Source organism: Sinohyriopsis cumingii, chromosome 4, assembly GCF_028554795.1.
Source record: "Sinohyriopsis cumingii isolate HCF-2022 chromosome 4, ASM2855479v2, whole genome shotgun sequence".
Classification (NCBI taxonomy): Eukaryota; Metazoa; Mollusca; class Bivalvia; order Unionida; family Unionidae; genus Sinohyriopsis; species Sinohyriopsis cumingii.
Window position 1 is genome coordinate 99,938,980 of NC_142964.1, and position 16,937 is coordinate 99,955,916.

Below are 16,937 nucleotides of genomic sequence, written 5' to 3' on the forward strand. Positions count from 1 at the left end.
CGGTGGAATAGTGGTTAGAGCGTCCACCTCGGATGCAGGAGGTCGTGGCTTTGATCCCCGGCCAAGTCATGAAAAAAGACTTACAAAAATGGTACAAACAGCTACCTTGCTTGGCGCTCAGCATTAAGAGGTTAGTGTTAGGACTGGTCGGACTGGTGTCAGGATAATGTGACTGGGTGGGACATCATGCTACAGGTCCGCGGCATGGTGCCCCAGTGCTAGAGACATCACTATAAACTGCCACACTGCAGACATCATAGCAATATGACTGAAAAATTGTTAAAGCTACGTTAAAAAATCCAAATCACAAATCACATTCATTTACATTAAGTTGCAAAGAATCAGAAATTAAGTATATCTGAGCAAATAAAATAATTAGTTCCAGCCGACTGCTCCTTGCTGACATCTTCCAGTATCAAAATCTATGATATATACTCACTTGCAAATTTCCAAATGTAAACTGCTCAGACCCAAATATACTGTCAAATAATGTGCCATCAGATCTGGGTCTGTGCAGATTTGTAGGAGTAATCTGTAAATCTCACAAACATAGACCATGATCTGCTGGTGCATACTGTAACAGCAGATGAGAGTCTATTTTCCTAGCAATTGGACTCAACTTATAAATGAGTATATACCTTCTGATTTAATTAATGGACAGCAATTTGGTTTGGTATTTTATGGCACAGCAACACAAGTAGACTATTTAGTGCCTAGACAATTGGAATAAAGTGCTTTGTCCTAGGACACACTATCGTAACTGAACCTGGTTGATCCAATGGCAGGATTCAAACTGGCAACATTTCAGTTACAAGTCTACCATGCTAACCTTTGATCAACTGCAACTCCTACCACCACTATTAGTTTCCTCCTGTGACATGCAAAATGACATATTGTATCTATTCTACATTCCCAACCCACAGATACATGTATTAAATTGATTCATGCTGGACTATGCCATCATAAACTTGGGTTTTGTCTAGAGAAATTACAATTCCTGAAGTGCTTCAAAGATGGGATCAAAAGAATATCTTCTCTATTAGAATGTGTTTCATCTTCACAGTCTGCTCTATTAGACTGTGACTCATCTTCACCATCTGCTCTATTAGATTGTCTGCATTTCATCTTCACAGTCTATATTCCACCTTTGTCAACACTGAAACTCTAAAAAGCACAGACACTGGTGTCATCCTATTATACACTTAAGCATTCACACCTATAATCCTTACAATTTTAAATGAACAAAACAACAAAGATCCTTATCCACTTGCTCATCATGCAACATAAAATCTGGGTTTATGCAGTTCTACGAGTGACAGACAGCAATATAAAATGTATCTTTATTTGAAAGTAAAAAACTACATCACAATGTAAAAGTTCATTATTACCCCAAATTAGTATAAGTAAAGCTGTTCTTTGATTTAATTTCTAAAATCTAGTCTTACAAACAGGCCAGATTTAGTGTGTTTGAAACACTACCTATGGCTGATTACCACTCTATCAAAAGACCTTTTTTCTATTTTTGATACCGAAAAAAATGTACGTCATTTGGTCATGTGGGTGCAGTTACTCAAATTAAATATTAATTGTTGTTCAAATATTTAATACAAAAAATAGTTTCACCTAAATTCTATTTAACCCTGTCTGTTGAATGTTCTACAATTTAGCAGTCATCAAGAAACTTCCAGACAAAAGTTATTGATTGCGATGGACTCTTACAGGTACTAAGCTGTGTCAAGAAAGGAGCACCTAAGTTCTAATCATCACCATATAGGGTAGAACAAACCTTTTCAATGTGTGTACCATTCATTGTGATATCACAGCACACTCAGACCGGATTTGTACTGGATCACACCATTAGGTTCACCTCATCCAAAAATATCCATGTGCTTTAACACTAAGTTTTGTTGTATGTGTTTCTCAGTGCACATAAATAATGACCTTCCAATTGAAAATGGATGTATAAAGAATAAAATAAAGTGAATAATTAACATATAAAGCTATGTGTAATCTAATTTTTATAAGATAATACCCATTACTGAAATAGTCAGCATTGAATACCTACATGGCCTGTATGACTTTTTACCATAAACTTAAGTGAGAAAGACAATATCGTGTTTGTTAGTTTTCAAGTTTTCTAAATCTGCCAAAAGTGCATGTAAATATGTCCTAAAGGGAGTCAAGTCATGGGTACATTTTCAAACAGACTACAGCATATATAAGATGTAGGAACAACTGTCAAGTAATGCCAATTACGACTAGGTCAAGCATTACTTATTTACTGAAAGTTGTTATTAGCTGTAGATTTGATAAATTTGATTTGTCTTTCACTTTTGTCAAAACCTTTCTAGAACATATTTCCTCAATTATCACAAGAGGTCTACCCTTTACATTATTCCACATCTGTTGAATCTTTTTTTTCCCCACATTTTTTTTATAATTCATACTGGCCAATTAGCTCTTTCCCGTTATCTATGACCTTGCTAATACAGTAATGTAAAATTTATTGCTAACAGCCAGACTCGTGTTTCTTTTTGCAAGGTCTTTCATCTAGAACTAGTACACCATTTAATGTGTGAGTGGAATATACTTCTAATTTTGACTAGCGAGACTTGAACCTCTGAGTAGTACTTTATTCAAATTAAAAAGGTATTTCTGTATGAGAAAGCACAAGGGTATTGGACATATTCTCATCTATTGATAATATGCACGGAATATTGAGGTATACACATCAATTCATAGCTGATTTAAAAAAACCTTCACACAGATCTTTTGCTCTCCCTGTCTTGAACACACACACACACATACATACATATATACATACATATCATTTGCATTCTTTGTTATTTTGGGATTTTTTTAATTTTATGATATGCTGTGGGTTAAGTAAAAATTGTATTTTTGTAGCGGACCTTGTCCAAAATTAATGACAGTTCTACAAACATTATTTACCCTTTTCTGACTGAAGGATAAATATTAGAATTATCTTCTGGTGAGTTAAGGACATTGAACTGACCATGTTCTTTATTATAATTCTAGCAACAGAATTTCTAATTATAACTAAGATTTTATTTTGTAAACATCTGGAACCTTCGAGAATGAAATTATTTATTACGTTATGGGTTGGGGTTTTTTGTTATAGAAAATTGTTTATTCCTGCAATAGCATCTGAAGCAGAAATCAGTTTTATTGTTGTGTCCAGTATCTTACTGGGCTGGAATTTATTTATTCAAATTATTTCTTCACTGGAAATACAAAGTCCTCATCTAAACTGATATTCTTGGACATAGAGACTTTGATTTATAATGTATTTCTAATAAGGATATATTCTTGGATATTATTATTGTGATTCAACAAACGACTGTTGGCACATCATTACTATTCAGGCCATCACAGGCATATCAACACTTTCAGTATTGCAATTATTTTGGAATAGCACAAAGGTTTATTGAGAACTTTATTCTTTAGGACTTGTGTTAGTAATTCTAGGATTATTTGGGATTTAATTCGCACTACTGTAAGTTCCTCTTTTTAATTTAACACTTCATAAACAGAACTTAATTTTTTTATCAATTTTACTAATTTTTTACATAGCAGATGCAGAAAAATATAATTTGCAAGACTTTCAAATATCATATTAAACTTATATCTACACTGCGCACTTAAGAAATAATTATGCAGTAATTTTCATGATACTGTGGAATATCATAGTCGTTGGACACCAATATTATATTGGTAACAGTGTCCCCATCATGTATATGTACATACTAGAAGAGCTGGCTCTTTGCATATGTTGAGGGTTCTCCACTCTGGAGGTTCATTGCCTCTCTCAATGTCATTGAGCTGAATAAAGCATATATTACATTCCTTTTGAGCCTGATTTAGCTTGTAAACTAAAGTGGTGAAAGGAAATTAAATTTGTACTGAGGCTGTTCAATGAAATCAGGAATGATCTAACTTCAGGTTTTAGCAGCTGGTCCCTCCTACAAGGCATGCTGAGATCACAAAAAGTGTGCTCTGAAAGCAGTTTTATTTGACAAGTTTTGACCAAAACAGAGGTATGTACCAACAATACTGTATATGTAAATCAAGTCAAATACGATATTCAGGTTTAATGGGAATTTCCGACCTTGCCAGTTTATGATCTTACTTCCATGCACTCATTTTGATTTTACTGTAGTAGCATGCCTGTTTTTATGTCCAACATTTGCTGCACCTCCTGTATTTTTAACATTTTTATTAACAACTTTAAAATTAACATTACAGCAAAGCTGGATGAATGACAAGATCATCAAGATTTTATGAATATTAGGACAGAATGGATTCATATGTTTATGCATGTACCATCTGCAGTGTGAACAATAGGCTGAAGCAGAGACATGAGATCACGAACATTCACTTTCAAGTCAAACACGTTGGCATATGGTTAATACACCCTGCCAACATCAAAGTCAAACACAATGGCATCTGGTTATATGATACTCTCTCATATTTAATGAATTTTATCTTTTTAGCAATGTCAACCATGTTAGATAGTGGATCACCCTCATTTTTGTAAACCTGAACAAATGCTTTCTGATCAGTTTGGTCAACTAACTTTGTTTTTTGAGATGCTGTTTCAATGAATTTCTAATTTTGGTAACAATGCCTTGTTCAATAATAATAATAATAATAATAATGATAATAATAATCTCTTTATTCCTACAGGTAACTCAATTCATCGAGGCCCTCCACTATATACAAAAGATACACAATATCACTCACATAAAGGCAAAGAAATATCTTGTCACTGAGACACTGCTGTTACTTCCCATGTCTTGCATGAAGCATGAGAGCAGAATTTAGTGCCAGATTTAATCTAGACAAGGCTGTGTTGAAGACAGAGTGCTGACAACCTTGATTAAGTTATTTGTGTTGTTACTGTTATGTATATTTAATTTGTATTTATTAGGTTTTTTTCTCCAAGATTAAATGTTATGTATAAATTGTATTTTGGTTTTGACCTTTTCCAAACTCAAGTTCATTATGTACCTGACCAGTAACCTTTTTAAGTAAACAAATAATATATAGTTAATATTTCTCTATGAATGGGCATTAAATATTATGATTACCATCAATGTGGAAATAAACATTTTATCTTAATCTGAGTCTAGGACCCTGATAAACCTGGTGTAACTGATGTTTCCCAAGTTCTTTATTACATGTATAATTTTAGTAGTAGAACCTTGTCCTGTTGACAACAATATAATATTCTAGACATGAACTTTTGACCCTCATCCTGGTTCTGCTTTGGTGCCTTAGCTCTTTATATTGTTAGGTACAAGTATATTTAATTTAATTCTTTGTCTGTTAGTTTCAATTTTTTTATTTCATTACATGCTAATGTAATGTAACATTGTTATTTTTTAATTTCATTATATAAACAAATAAAAACAGCTTCATTATACTCTGTGTATGAACTCATTAACCAAATTATTATTCAAAGTAAATAAGAAGTGGTAAATATGTTGATCAGGGTCAGAGTTTTTGGAAATTCCCATCTGAATTTTAAAGGTTATTGTCTTGTAAGTAAACAAGGCTCATTCTATCATACTAGAAGGTTATTTTCCATTATGTAATTGTTGTTTTTAGAAAATGCTAATGTGACCTGAGGTCAAGCAGAGAATTGACCTTACGCCAGAAGGTAGATCGCTCCGCCTACCCAACACGTGACTTGACAACCTCTTAACCTCCGACAAACATTCTGTGAAAATGGCAGGCGTGATAACATTAAAAGATATACCAGACGATATTGGTGAGCAATATTTGCCATATGAAACAACATTGAGACAGAGACAGAAAGCGAGATCATTTATCCATTGCTTGCACTTCTCTAAGTTACGTCGGTATGCGGAGAACTCGCCCCATGGAGAACTCGCCCCATGTATCTGGAGAAGTCACCCCAGAGTGGTTGCATAAGTCATCCAATTGGTTGGAGAAGTCATTCCAAAACTTGTCACCCAAATAACCTTTTTATAACAAGTTGAACGTCAATTAGAAATTAAATAAAAGATTTCAACAGGCATTAATGAGATCGCTAAAAATACTAATTCAGTATGTGAGGAATTTGATACTTTCCCTCTTAACATACGTACACCTCAAAAATAATAATTCCGTATATGAGGAAGTTGATACTTTCCCTCTTAACATACGTACACCTCAATTCTACATATTATCCAAAACTCATACAAATCCTGACTATAATTTACCTTTAAATTTTCCAGGACGACCCATTATATCAGGTTGTAATTCATATACTGAAAACCCATCCAAATTTATTGATGGTGTTTTACAACCTTTAGTGAAATCACTTCCTTCATACATTAAAGATACAACTACTTTCATTAAAAAGTCGAAGTCTATTCCACATCTATCTGATAATTTCAATCCTTGTATCATCAGATGTAACATCGCTATATACCAACATTCCGCATGCAGATGGTATTGAAGCGTGCAAATATTTTCTTGATAACAATCCCAATAACAGCACACTATCAAGCGAAGATATTTGTAAAATAATAAAAACTTATCTCGGAAAATAATTATTTTCAATTTAATAATACGAATTACATACAGATAATGGGTATTAATATGGCTCCTATATACTCTTCCCTTTCATGGGTGAATTAGAAAAGGATTTTATTCAAAACGAAAACTTTAATCCATCTCTTTGGTTCAGATTTTTAGACGACATATTTATGATCTGGAAGCATTCAAATGACGAAATGAAATAAATTATTGATCGCCTAAATCATTTTCACCCAACGATTAAATTTACTTATACTACATCTAGTACGCATGTTTCAGTTTTAGATGTAAATCTAATAAAAAATATTGATAACACTATCTCTATAAATATTATTAAAATGCATCTAATGATTTAAAGAGCAGAGCAAATGGGACAGATAACACTTATTTTTCGTTAAGTACAGAAGCGGAGCTGATCAAATGGAAAAGTTGAAAAATTACAAATTTTATAAATTTAATAAGTTATTAAGTTGAAGAAAAACAACAACAATAAAGCCTTAACCATGTGGCGACATCTCAGAATTACTATATATGATCCTTGGGGTGACTTCTCCAGGCAAAGTGAGGCGACTTCTCCGAACCGTTGCAAAATTTGTAAATATTTACAATAGCCAAGTCGATATCGACAGAAGCAGCTTGTCGGAGGAAAATGGCGGACGTAAACAGTGCCTGGAGGTGTGTATAATAGCGCTCACTGATTGGTCTATCGAGCAGAATGATTGACAACTGGTGATAGGTCAATTATATTATCTTGTGATTGTGAGGATTTTACCAGTTGTGCTTTAACATCTAGCACTTTAAGTTGTGTTATGTTGTGTCCAGTTTGGGCTGAATTTTATTTTCTTCAAATTACTGAATTCAAGTGATTATTTTCTCTGGAAATACAAAAGTGCTCTGACAAAATTCTTGGATAAAGACATTCATTGGAATTTATACTGAATTCAATCCTGGAATAATATTTTTGTGATTCAAGAAGAGACTGTTGACACATCAGCACTTCACTGACCACAACAGACATATCATTGCCTTCAATTTCAGGGCTTGAAGTGAGTTTTATTCAGGACTTTTTATTACCAGGACTTGTGTCTTTAATTCTAGGATTATTTTTGGATTTAATTCGCAATAGTGTAAGTTCCTTTTTCCTCATTTTTTTCACTTTGTATTCAAGGGAAATAAATTATTTGTTAAATTTTACAAAGCTTGTTGTATTCACTCTTTTCTGTTACTTATTTTAAGAGTATAGACTCATAACAATATAATAATGTTTATTTGGGAAATTACTTGTTCTTGCATTTAACATCTGAGGCAGAATCAGTCTTATTGTTGTGTTCAGTATTTCATTTGGCTGGAATTATTTATTAAAATTTTTCGTCACTAGATAAATAAAGGGCTCATCAATAATATCCTTGGCATGGAACATTAATTTGGAATTATAATGATTTAATAAAAGAACATTTTTGGATCATATTATTGTGAACATCAAAAGATTGCTAGCACATCAGCACACTACAGGCAACATATTCGAGACTACATTAGCATATTCGAGACTACAGGCACGTCAACATATTCAATATTGGAGATATTGGAATACCACTGGAATTCAGTAGGAACTTAACGAAATGGACTTGTGATAAATCTTTTAGGACTGTTTGGGATTTAATATGCATTACTGTAAGTTCTTTTACGATTTTCACTTTCTATACTAGTGATATAAATTATTTATTGAATTTTATTAAATTTGTTGGTTTCAGTCTTTTCTGTTGCTTAGTTCAAGACCATAGAGTTGTAGCAACATAAAAGACCAACAATCAGTAAGTGGAAGGAAATGGAAATCGAACATCAAAACCAATGGAATGTTTTTGCCAAACTGAGAAACATTGAGTGGAATCATCATAGCATAAATGTACCAATATTATGATCAGTGACAGGAATAACAAATAAGTATATTCTGCTATCCCAACCAACCACCCAAAAGAACTTGTGGGAAAATCCATAGCGAATACTAGGGATAAACTTGTGGTCTGGCACTACCACCAGGCAAAATTAGTGTAGTCGGTCTAAAAGATTTTATTTTTATTTTTTTATATTTTTTAACAAATATATATTACAAACAACCAAGTTATATGTCTAAAAAGTCAGTCCAAATGTCCGGTGCCAGAAATTTAAGGATCTGTGATATACATAAGCACTATCTGAGAACAAGTCATTTAAATGTGGGTTTTTTATATATACTAACAATGGCTGTATTTGATGGCAGATCACCACCATACAAACTTGAAAGGCTTCCAAGGTGGGATACTTTTCATCAAATTCACTCTAATTTTCCTGATCTGTTTTCAGAAGAAATAATTTATGTTATTTTATATTTTTACTGTTAATGGCCTGAAGGCAGATCTGCATCATCTGCAAATAAAACTTACAGGCCTTGAAGCCAGAATGCTCTCTGCCAATTTCACTCATTTTAGCATTTTAGTCAAGTGACTTTTGAAACCAAGAGGAAAATAACTGCTGTCAGATGACACATGACGCATGCTAGACATGCAGTACCATGCCAAAAGTTTAATGGACTTCATGGCTAATTGACCTAAATAATGGTGGCCTTAATTTCAAAATAATACCCAAATTCTTAATTAAATTATTGCTTGGGCGATTTCAAACATATTTTTTAAATATTTCTGGATGCACATCAGTAAGTTTAAAATCTAGTTTCAGTTATTTTAGAACAAGTAATGATTTGGGGTTTTTGAAAATTTAGCAGTAACTCATTTTAACTGGTTCTTCAGCATTCTGCTTCATAAATCGAAATAACGATGGAAAAGAATGCATACATAAATGACTGTTAAGTAACTACTATCTGGTAAATATAGAGGTTGAGAATCAAGTTTCAAAGGAACAGGCAATATTGACTTAAAGCTTTTAATTAATGGCAGATGGAGGGGGAGTGAAAACTGACTCCTATTTTCTTTGCTCACTAAATGTAAAAAGGATATTTTTGGCCAAAAGTGACATTTTCAGTCTCCCTGAGCAAATTACTTCAGGGTATAAAAACTCACAAAAGTAACCTCAAAGACAGAATTAATTATAATTCTATATGGACCTTTGTACATTTCCACACATCATATTACTTGTTAATATCTTTCAACTTCATCAAAACTGAATAAATTGCTTTCCACTAGATATGACGTCATAACCTATTCCACATGGAGCTTTCACATATAAGCTGGACTAATCCTATATCAAGAGCAGCTGCAAAACCATGAGAACCCTGAATAACACAATACATGCCTACCTCAGTTCTCTACAGTCATAGCGTATGGTTAATAATTCACTAGATTACTGACCACCTGATCTCAATGACTCACCTTGTTCATTGGTGTTTGTAATTAATTGTTGAATTTATGCATTTTAAATTCATATATCAATTTTTCCTAAGTTCAGAATTAATTTTTTGCATGTATTTTGTATCAAATTTTATATGACTCAAGTATTACTGTATATGAATTAGTTCAGGTTTAGTTATTTTGTATGTAAACAGTAATCATGTGTCTTAAAAATTTAATGCATTTCTTCTGATATGAACTGTGAAAAGTAAATTATCTGTCAAAAACCATCAGATCATATGTCATCATGAAAACAGAATTTGTGTCATCACAATTATCCAAGTATAATGCATGGATTAAATACAGTGTATAAGAATAAAACCTGATTCCCTGCTACTTATAAATAACTTTGGAAGCATTCATCAAACCTCCATATACAAACAGACTTTTTTAGGTACTTGACTGAAAGTCATGGAAATGTTTAAGAGGAATTCAGTAGCAGATTTAGCGTCAGTTTGGGGATTTCAATCCAACACTTTTTCTATTAAAATTCATACAACTTTCAGTAAAAGTAACCCAGAGGAAGGAGACCATTTTAGAGAACAAGAACCACCTCCATTTCAAACTCAAACCCTGACTGAAAACACCCAGGATACTTACATGAAATCTGTATATGGCAAAAATCTAAGGTACATGTATGTTTATCTTGGAATGTAGGGGGCAGGGGGAGATATAACTACTTTTAAATTTTAATGATGTGATTCTTCCCTGTTGCTACACATGTAGTTTACCCTTTACCAGTATGGTAATTACCCTCATCCATTAAATAAGCCTTCATCTTCCAATAAGGTGACTTTCCACAGATTTATGAAAGTTAATCATACAACCTGACATATGCCCTGTGGCCTTCATCCTTTTCAAGGATATAGTCCACTAGTGGGACATCAGTGTAGGGTAGAAGGGAATCTGGCAATATCAAAAGACAGATATGACATCAGTAAAATTAGTTTTAACACACACACACATTACCTGCATTTCCGAATGTGCCAGTTCAGTGGGAGGCTGATGACCCCAAAACCAGGAAAGGAAAAGCAAGGAAACACTCACCCTCATAGAAGTCTATAGTACTTTAAGAGTATCCACTTGGGCCAATTTCTGTGCCATGATAATTGGACCTACAGAAAAAATGCCTTCACTTTGGTGTACCAAGGAATAAAGGCAGATGGAGAAAGTAGTATGAGATCAAAATGCAGCTTCCATAATATCCTTCAAAGAGGAATGAGTTAGATGTAGCAATGGCTCAAACCTCATCTTTATGAATGAAAAGTCCCTCTTGGTAACAGACTGATAAGCCCTCAACTGTTGTGACAATTCACTGAAACATAGAGAGATGGGGAATGTGTGCCTCCATTATCCTGAGGTATGATACTACCTACATGAGGAGATCATTATGTTGTAACTTCTTACTTTGTTGATACACTCTTGAAGGGTTAAAAACATTGCTAGGTTGTTACTGTGGATGACAGATTCTTCCTGGGACCCTGAAAAATTAGTCCTTCTGACTCCTGGGATCTGACACATCTGTGAACAGATAGGTTGATGGTGAAAATCCAAGCCCAGAAAAATCTTAGCTGTCAAATGATACTCACACAGTTTTGAATTCTTGTGAAGCAGGTCTGCCATGGATTTCAAGGTTCCTGGAAAGGATAGCTAAACTCCAAGCCAATGAGGAGGTCTAGGATCTCTGTACCTCAAAACGGGACCAGAATTCTTTCTACTCTTACCCACAGAAGGATATGCTAATAATTTATTTGTGAGGAACTTCAACCCCATACTTACATGATCTTGAAATGGAACTAGCTTCAATTTCACTATACTGGATAAAAGGCCCAGTCTGGTCACTAAAAGACTCTGACCAGCCATTGTGGACCTACCAGTCATGAAAATACTGGAGAACAGAGATCCCCTATGACCTTAAGTAGATGGCAACTATTCTCAACACTCTGTTAAAAGCTCTGGCTGTGTAGACTAGGTCAAACACAACATTGAAAAACCTCCCCATCCAGGCAAAACTGAAGATAGTTTTTTGTAAAGAGGAATGATAGAGATTTGAAAGATCATATTCCTGAAGGTCAATCGCATGTTTTTTGTAAAGAGGAATGATAGAGATTTGAAAGATCATATTCCTGAAGGTCAATCGCATGTCCTCATGGCAGTCCTCCATTCTGATAGATTCCTCCCACAGACACTTGTATAAGGTGGAAAGGTCAATAATTAGTGCAAACTTACTACCTTTTTGGGAACCAGGAAAATCTGGGAGTAGAAAACAAGAGAGTGATCATCAGCAGCCTCTCTACCACAACCTTCTGCAAAAACTGGGCATACCTCTTCCTTTAATCAAACAAGAGTCAACTTGTGGAACCACACAGGGGGTGTTGCTAGAGGATTAATTTCCTGGAACTAAAACTAGTATCCTCTATTTATGATTGCAAGGACCCACATATTTCTAATTATGCTTGACCATGTCTCTAAAATTAGGGATAGTCTGGCATCTATGGGAATCAAAGGAAGAGGTAAACATCACAGAAGACAAAGCAAGTCCCTAGGGCTGGGCTCCCCCCTCCTTAAATAGAAGAAGGACCCGCAAACTTCCTCCCTTGGTCTGTCCCATGACCACTCCTAAAGTGCACCTACTGAGGAGGTCCCAATTTGGGTGGTGTAAAGAACTGAGACTGCATAACTTTGAAGAGCTTTGCTGATGACCTATAGGGCCATCAGGATGATCCTGCTTTTGGCTAGTTTTTATAGGCCAGGAGCATATGCAAGGGATTGGTGTTGCTAATCCCTCAGGCCAGAGAGAATAATACCTCTGAACAGCAGCCTGCAGAAGCTCTTTACTGTGCTCCAACAAGACACTGGAAATGCCAAAGCAACATCCCTGTAGAGGTGGACAAGCTCTGCTGATAATACCATGGATACTGACAAGGCATGTCAACATGTCTTGGCCACTGCCTCTAGCAAGTGCTAAAGTACCACTGGCAACAGAGAGTTCTCCTTTAGTAGTCTGAAGGAAGTGGCTAAACAAAGAAGCCTTTAACTCTAAGGCTTCCAATGTCTTCACTATCAGGTAGGCACAGATTGAAAGGATATGCCTGCCTGTGATGCTCTGGTATCCAAAATGGGAAATTTAAGGGGCAGGCAGGAGTGTGAACCCTACAGCTGCAGAGACCAGAAGTCAGTGTTAAAGAGGGAGACAGACCACCCAATATCCTGCCAGGCAAACTCCTGGATCTTAAAGGAGACCAGAAATTAAACGTTTCCTTTTATGTATGTAATTCTCTACAGATTTTAATTTGACTGTAATGTTTATAAATTAAATATCGTAAGCGGGTAGTGATTATATTGCATGAAAGATACCATGATTCTGTAAATTGCCCAAGTTTTTCCAAGTTTTGATGAGACGAAAGATCACATGGTCTTGTGACGCAATACTAACCAGTCCTCAAATACAAGGATAAACATGGTGAGTGAGATAGACAAGAGGAGACCAGATTTGGGGTGCACATTCAAATGTTGAATCTGCTGTCTTGTATAATAGTTTATGTACTGTACTGGTCAGTGCTCAAAGAAAATCTTTTTAGGCACAGGCCCTGGGCTGGTGACTTAAATAAACTCAAGCACTTACTGAAATTCCACAAGCCTGGATAGTTCGTACCTGTCAACTCTCAAGCCAAGAGAAAAACCTCCCGATTTTTGGGGTATTTCCTCATCTTCCTCCCGATCTCATAATGTCCCCCAATATTTCACAGAGAAGTCCCGATTATTACATTATGTCTGTCAATTTTCATTTCTCAGAATAAGAAAATCCCCAAACCATACATAAACAGATATAATGTATGCAATCCACAGATGCCATATTCTATTTTATCACTTGTGAATATTGTAGTGATGAAATCAGTACCAGATTTAGGCATAAGCTGAACAAGCTACAGCTTAGAGCCTCACAGTCTGAAGGGGGCTCTCAATTTTATTTCATACCAAATAGCCTCTACAGCTTCCCATAGCTTAGGGCCTCACTATGTCTAAACTACCACACTGCAGACATCGTCGTGATATGACTGAAAAATTGTTAAAGCTACGTTACAAATCCAAATCACACACACACACACGTCTAAACCCGGCACTGGGCAAAATAATTAATATCACACAACAGGTTTTTTTTCTAGAACGTTAAGATTAAACATTCACATAAATTTCAGATGTTTTTAAACAACTACAACAGTACTATATTTAAAAAAATTAAAAGAATAAAATTGTCACCAATGATCACTGTGAAAATTTCTATGCAAACAAAATCACATCTCCATTTCCGCCAAAGAAACTCGCCCAGTTAACACCTGACATTCCTCTACCACATGTAAAGTTTAATTACACTGGACAACAAATTTTTACAAAAGTCATGTTACTGAAATAAAATTAGTCAATTCTTATCAATTTTTATGTGCTGAACACGAATATGACAGTCAAATTGCAAAATTGGCTCTAGTTTTTTTGTAATCTGCAAGAAATTAATGTTTACATAACGAAATGCATTCCAATAGTAAAAGGTCAACTGTAATAGCCTACCTATAAAAAATCAAGTCATTGACTACATCTTAGATTTCTTCGCCTGTCTCTTGTACAGCTGTTCGGGAGCATCTCTGAGGAGTGTCCAGCAGTAGTCAGCCAGCATTGTAGTGGACCATTTTCCCTGGTATCTTTGTTCCATTGTTGCGATATCTTGATGAAAACGTTCGCCGTGTTCATCACTAACAATACCACAGTTGCTAGGAAAGAAATCCAAATGGGAATGAAGGAAGTGAATCTTTAGAGACATATTGCAGCCAAGTTTCTTATACTTCATCAACATGTCTTCTACTAGTTCCTTATAGTTTTCTCCCCTAACATTTCCGAGGAAGTTTGTAGAAACTAGGCGAAAAGCATTCCATGCTTGTTTCGCGTCACCTTCCAGCAAGTTGTTGAACCGGTCATCTTTGAAAAGCTCTCGAATCTGAGGACCCACAAAAACTCCCTCTTTAATCTTTGCTTCGCTGAGTCGAGGGAATTTTTCATGCAGGTATCGGAATGCTGGCAAAGTCCGGTCAATGGCTTTCACGAAGTTCTTCATCAAACCTAGTTTGATGTGAAGGGGTGGTAGCAAGATTTTCTGAGCCTCAACCAGAGCTGGGTGTTGGATATTCTTCTCTCCAATGGCTACATTCTGCCTGTGAGTCCATTCCTTCCTCATGTAGTGCATTTCCCTTGCTCGGCTATCCCACTCGCATAAGAAACACATGTATTTTGTATATTCTTGCTGCAGTCCCATTAAAAGGGCAACTACCTTCAAATCACCACAGAGGTGCCAGCTGTACTTGTTATACTCAATGGAATTCAGTAGCTGCCTTAAGTTATCGTATGTCTCTTTCATGTGGACAGCATACGCTACTGGAATAGATGGAAGAATGTTTCCATTGTGCAAAAGCACAGCCTTGAGACTCAGTTTCGAAGAGTCCACAAATAGTCTCCATTCTTGTGGGTCATGAGTGATTTTTAAAGCATTCATGAGGCCCTCAATATCGGAACAGAATATCAGATTACTTTCCTTTCTGAAGAAAGGCTCCAATTGCTGGTGGCGCTTTCGATATGCAGTAATTGTGACATCTTCTTCTAGAAGATTCCATTGTTGGAGTCTTGATCCTAGCAATTCTGCCTTGTTCTTTGATAAGTCCAAATCATGAATCAGGTCATTTAGTTCTTCCTGTGTTATTCTGTGTGGGGTTGATGATGCACCACAGTGAAAATCTGGATCACTGCATGCTGATGGACCAGGAGAAGAACAGGTCGACTCACCTTTGTCTTCGTCAGATGAATCAAGAGAATATTCTGCTGGAGGTTCTGGAATAGGAAGTCCCTCACCATGTGGAACTGGTCTCAATGCAGACGGAATGTTTGGGTAGACTATTCTCGACTTCTTTCGCTTCGTTATTCCGCCGGAAAGAGGAGGAACCAAGCAGAAGTAACAGTCATTTAGGTGGTTGCTTGGCTCTCTCCACACCACTGGGACTGCAAGCGGCATTGATGACCTTTTGCAATTCAACCACTGTGAAAGCTGTGTTGTACATGTAGCACAGCATATATGCGGAGCCCAAGGCTTGTCTTGGTCACCAACCTTGCATCCGAAGTAAAGATGATATGCCTTCTTCACTTGAGAATTGATACTTTTCTTCTGGTTGGCAAATGTCACTTCCCCACAAATATAGCAAAAATTGTCCGCGGTATTAACACACTTTCGAGGCATTACTGTTCTTTATTGTACGTAAATGGATAAAATAATAAGTTTTATGTAACAGTAGCTTGAACTGTCTCGCACAACGTCTAAAATATTTTAAATGCTGAACCTATCTGATTGGGCTTTATATAGTACACTGCTTACGTCAGCTTCAGCAGCCGCCTGGCATTAGTATAATAGGCCTACACATGTATAGTACACTGCTGACGTCAACTTACTTCAGCAGCCGCATGGCATTAGTATTGCATTGCATCAGAAAATGATGCAATCAACTGTGGATGATGTGAGCATGATGGTATTATGCAATGTTACATCATTATTCCGGATGTTGCTGCAGTCCTACTGGAGAAATTTACACAGTGAAACATAGAAAATGAGGTATATGAATATCTTCAAAACTAGAGCCAATACAAATTTTTCACGGTTATATTCGTGTTCGGCACACCAAAATACTACAGATTAGGGCCTTTTCAAGTCAGTAATGATTTCACTGTTGACCAGTGTTACCATGATTAAATTAAAAGAAGGAATAAAACAAAATATACCATGGAGTATCTGCGCCCCTAAAGAACTAATTCAGAATAAACATTTTATTCAGTAAACAGTGTTACATGCATTAAGACTTAAACCTAGGGAAATAAGGTAGGGCATAAAATGTGGGAAAAACAGTTGCCACATGTGTGGTAACTTGTGACTGCAGATTTGAACTGTTAAAATTAAGT

At 35.7% G+C, this 16,937-nt stretch overlaps 2 protein-coding genes and 1 long non-coding RNA gene across 9 annotated transcripts in view; 2 read left to right on the forward strand and 1 right to left on the reverse strand.

The window, feature by feature from the left end:
• LOC149801763 (focadhesin-like) overlaps positions 1-16,937 on the reverse strand; it is a 596,289-nt gene that overhangs the window by 434,762 nt on the left and 144,590 nt on the right. The gene's annotated exons all lie outside the window — the stretch shown is intronic.
• LOC149801765 (FMRFamide receptor-like) overlaps positions 1-16,937 on the forward strand; it is a 146,124-nt gene that overhangs the window by 24,167 nt on the left and 105,020 nt on the right. The gene's annotated exons all lie outside the window — the stretch shown is intronic.
• LOC149801766 (uncharacterized) lies at positions 7-7,806 on the forward strand. Its single transcript, XR_016420475.1, has 3 exons — positions 7-130; positions 3,964-4,058; positions 4,708-7,806. It is a non-coding gene; the product is annotated as an uncharacterized LOC149801766 (long non-coding RNA).